General features: G+C 40.3%; 1 long non-coding RNA gene across 2 annotated transcripts; it reads right to left on the bottom strand.

Moving 5' to 3' along the window:
- Nucleotides 1-737: 737 nt before the first annotated feature.
- On the bottom strand, nt 738-4245 carry LOC118364137 (uncharacterized). Of its 2 annotated transcripts, none has more exons than XR_008087843.1 (3): nt 4155-4245; nt 3843-3891; nt 738-1985 (listed from the first exon to the last, which is right to left on the bottom strand). It is a non-coding gene; the product is annotated as an uncharacterized LOC118364137 (long non-coding RNA). The 2 variants fall into 2 exon arrangements; XR_004821518.1 differs by lacking the exon at nt 738-1985 and adding an exon at nt 2064-3751.
- Between the last annotated feature and the right edge of the window lie 841 nt (nt 4246-5086).

The following is a 5086-nucleotide window of genomic DNA, read 5'->3' on the forward strand; positions in this document are numbered from 1 at the left end:
ACAACCGACATACCGGTTAATTTCTCAGCACTCATGGAGATTGCGCTCGCCCATTATCCAAACATGCATGGCTTTAAATGCAGTCACTGGTGGAGTGTGTGTAGCAAGCTAACTAGTTTAAATATAAACAGTAATGCCAGAGCAGCATAACATTTGATTTACACTTTATGACACTTGATTTACATCATCACCAAAATTCGGTCTGGATGGCTGATAATAGCCTATGTGCAGCAGCACTTAATCATATTTTTCCTTATACAATCGTAGCAGCGGGAATGGTGCGGTAGGTGCTGGCAGCACCCCTGATAAGGGACTGCACGTTATTGATAATGAGGGATACCTGGAGAAAATCGGACCTCTCTGAAATGAAAATGGATGTCCCCACCCTGAACGCTTGAAAAAAAATAGTGACCCTCCCCTATACCCAAAATAATAATTAAAACAAAGTGGATAACAGAGAACATGCCTACGTTTACCCTCACTCCTATGACAGACCAGGGTTTCCCAAAAGCATCGTAGCACTGAGATCATCCTAATTCCACTGACACTAAATGGACAGAAGAGTATATTCGTGCTACGATGCTTTTATGAAACCGAGCCTTAGATATGCAGTTTTAGAAACTGCTCTTCGATTTGTAAACATTACATACCAAAATAGCTAGAAGATTGTGGATTTGCAGACAAGGGTAAGGATGTGTAACGAACCTCGAACCTCGAGAAGCGAGAAGGATCGGAGGACCAAAACGCAACATGGTAAGTGTCCATAATGTTTATTTTAAAACATAAACGTGAAATTAACGAAACAGTCCCGTGTGGCGACAAACACTGACACGGAAGACAAACACCCACAACCCAAAAGTGAAACCCAGGCAACCTAAGTATGATTCTCAATCAGGGACAACAATTGACAGCTGCCTCTGATAGAGAACCATACTTGGCCGAACTCAAAAACCAACATAGAAAAACAAATAGACTGCCCACCCAACTCACGCCCTGACCATACTAAAACAAAGATAAAATAACAGAACTAAGGTCAGAACGTGACAGGATGAAAATATAATAATTATAATAAAAGCACTGCATGAATCCACCATCTTATTTGCAGTCCGATTTTTTTGTGGGCCTTTTATTAACGCATTTCTTGCAATTCTACGTCATTTTACATGACTGGAGAGGAGCAGAATATTTTTAAATGGCACAACAAAGTACGACAACGAATGAGCGAATGCTGCAGCACCAAAGACATTTAGATTTCTATAAAGGCTATTGTTAAAGAGTATAGTCTAAGTTTGGAACAGTGCTAAAGTTGTCTATCAACTGTAAACATTTTGCCAACAGAACCAGTTACAACTTTAGTATCTGATCATCAATGACTTAGAGAAAAAGCCATTTGTTATTTAACACAACCTAAAACCTAAGGTTGAATTTATTTGCACCGAAGAAAATAAGTGATAAACAACAATACAGTTAAAAACAAATAAATAAAAAACGGTGAGCAAATATGGTTGGAAGCCCAAGGGCTTATAAAAAAACAACACAAACTATATTCAATACATAAGTACAAAAATAAAAAAGGTTTGTTAAAACAGACAACCCTTTTTTGGGGTGTCCAATTGGTAGTTACAGTCTTGTCCCATCGCTGCAACACCCGCATGTACTCGGGAGAGGCGAAGGTCGAGAGCCGTGCATCCTCCGAAACATGACCCAGCCAAGCTGCACTGCTTCTTGACACAATGCTTCTTAACCCGGAAGCCAGCCGCACCAATGCGTCAAAGGAAACACCGTACACCTGACGACCGTGTCAGCGTGCATGTGTCCGGCCCGCCACAGGAGTTGCTAGAGCGCGATGGGACAAGGAAATCTTGGCCTGCCAAACCCTCTCCTAACCTGGACGATGCTGGGCCAATTGTGCGCTGCCTCATGGGTCTCCCAGTCACGACCAGCTGTGACACAGCCTGGGATCGAACCCTGGTCTGTAGTGACACCTGCAAATTGATTTTAACAAACAATTGGTCCCCCAAAAAATGCAACCCTCAGTTGAATTTCAAAATCCCAATGTGGCCCTCGAGCCAAAAGGTTTGCCCACCCCTGGCCTATAGAATAGGCTATGGATAATTTTATTGAGACCACACTAGGCACACTTGATATTGCACACCCAGCATAGAGTCAGGGTTTAGTGCAGCATCAGGCACACGAGATGCTAATTCTCAAACACTGAGCAATGACATTTAAATCGATTACAAATTACATGACCCTCCCCTGGACTAAATAAAAAATATATAAAAATGGATAAAAGACTAAACCCTCTCCCTGACTGAAATTGAAAAAGAATGACCCTCCTCTGGGTAACAATTGTGGATATTTAATTACAGGTTAGGCCTATTTTCTCATAGTGTGACCTTTAGTAAAACCAATTGAAAAAATATTGAGTGCTTGTTCTTTTTTTGTGTTTTCTTGTAGCAATGATCAACGGTGATGGCTTTGTTAAGCGTTGTGGTGACTATAAATTTACAAAGGATCAGAGTTAAATAGTTCAAAAACAGATGACATGTCATCCCCCCACAAATGACTAACGTATGTACAGTTGATTACTATAGCCCCCCCGGCCCAAAACGTATAATTTTGTCATTTTCAGAACTCTATAGCATGACTAATCATTCACCCAAATTTTGTCAAAATTGGGCCAGTGGTGTCTGAGATATCGTGTGGGTTAGCTCATATCCCTAAACATGTGTGCCAAATTTCATCACTAAGTCAAACAGATCAACAGATATATGCCCGTTATAGCGCCACAGCAAGGTCAATATGAATGTTCTTGCATATGTTGACTCTTGACAGGGTTTATCAAATTCTGTTACAATACGAATGTCTTTGACTGATTTATATGCAGTTATGTGCCAGACCACACCCAGGTGAATGTTTATTGGTCAATAGCGACCATGTTGATTTAGCTACCAGTCTGGAAAATATTGCGTTGAGAGATCGTTTTCCATAAATGCCACATGTCAAGTTTCGTGCAGATTGGTCATTCGGTATCAGAAGAGTAGGGTTAAGTGTTTTTCACACAATTCAAAATGGAGGAAAATCCATCATGGCGGAACTTATGGGTCCAGAGGCAAATTTGTTCCTTGTGAAGACAGGAACCGATCTACTAAATTTCATGATTTAAGTTATAATGGGGTGAGGGGCATGACCTTTCAAAGTTTGCATTTTCAATCTCGTTACAGGGCCACCATCTGGCCAATCAGTGTAATTTTCTAAATGCTGTAAAGCTATGGCAAGATGCATCATTCACCAAAGTTTAGTCAAACCGGGCCAATGCTGTCTGAGATAACGCTTGTGACTAACATATGAACGTACTAACAGACGGAAAGAGAGCCACAGTCCGTTCCCCAATTTCAGTGTGGGGGACAATGACCAGCATACACACAGTGGAGTGTTTGGAATACAAATGCAATGACAAGGCAACACTTGTACGTGCAGGAGACGAGACAGATAATGTTATACAGTAACACTTACATGTGCATTATAATTTTTAATACCAATGTGCAAAGAGCAGATTTGACCCATAGAAATACACTCAATAGAGTCATTCCTATGAATGCTTTCAATTAACCAACCACATTAACTTGCATCAAGTCACATGACTGTGCAGATTTAGGACTTCTGTTTCTTTAACAGGGTTATGGTCTCTTCATTATCTGTCGCACCAGTGGGTGAAACTTCGGCGCTTTCGGACAATGGAGTCTCACTAAAACACATGATACGTGTTCAGTCAGTATCAATGATTACTCAAACTGAAGCCGATCACTGGAAATAACTCACAGACAAACATTACGTACCTGTTAGTCTGTGTTGCCCTCGGTTTAATGCTCTCATATAAATGCTCGCCTACAGAGGGATTATAACAAACAGTAAAAATTGGTTGAACAAAGCTTTTGATAACATAACCATTACTTTCTTGTAACAATATGTGCAGAATGTGGATTTATTTATTTTTTGTTATTTTAACATGCTAGTGGTCCTCTGTCCAAATAAGGACTACTTAGCCCACACACTAGTTATAGCTAGCTACTTCCCCAATGGGAGATTTGTGCAAAAGTTCATGTTGTGCAACCATTTCTCAGGTTAAGATTGCGGGGAGTGGTTCTTACTCTGCTGGGTGAGTACAGGGTGGTTTGATGGGTCCTGGTTCTAATAATGGTGGTCGGGTCGGGCTGCTCATATGTATTATTCAGGTTCCTGGAGGTGAGAGGAAGAGGCACGCTTAAACATGATCATCTCAAAAATAACTTTTCAAGAATAATTTAAAATGACAAGCAGCAGCGTAACACTGGCCACACACACACAGCAATGCCAAGTTAAAGGCATCTTAGATATATGGTTACTCTGGGAACGGGAGAATAACAAACAGTGCAGCTATGCAGAAATGAGTGTGTGTGTGTTTTTACAGGGGGATGGTAGTGAATCATCAGTGGATGCCAAGGTCATCGCCATGTACATGAATTATGTATGCGGTTTTGTTTTCTCTGCTGGTGCTCTTCTGCTACATCTGTTGCTGGCTAATAACTCTCCATTTCCCTATTATACAATTATTCTCTGCAGAGCAGACACTCACAGAGCTCATCTTCTTCAGTGTAATTTAAGAAAACCCAATAGGTGTTTATACCTTAAAGACATTCTATCAAAATAAACAATTTAAGAGGCCGGAGTCTGGTGGCACGAAATGAAAAAGTGTTTGATTTTCCAGTGTGCTAATAAAGAATCAAAGTCAATCACAACAAGTGAAATTACTCTGGGTTTCTTTGAGTTGTCTGGATGGGTGTTATTGAGCGTATGCACATGTGTGTATAATTGTGCATCTATGCATGTGTGCTAATGTGTACAGTAAATGAGTGATAATGTGCACTGTGTGAGCATGTATGATGATGTTTACAGTGTGTGTGTCATAGTAATTTCCTGTATTACTAATTGAAAGGAGAGTTTACAAACCACACAAAAGTCAGAGTTATACTTTAAACTTCATATTTTAATAATATGAGCTTCACCATAGCCCTTGACTCTCAGATCAATTCAGTGTCTATAA

This window comes from Oncorhynchus keta, chromosome 31, assembly GCF_023373465.1.
Source record: "Oncorhynchus keta strain PuntledgeMale-10-30-2019 chromosome 31, Oket_V2, whole genome shotgun sequence".
Classification (NCBI taxonomy): Eukaryota; Metazoa; Chordata; class Actinopteri; order Salmoniformes; family Salmonidae; genus Oncorhynchus; species Oncorhynchus keta.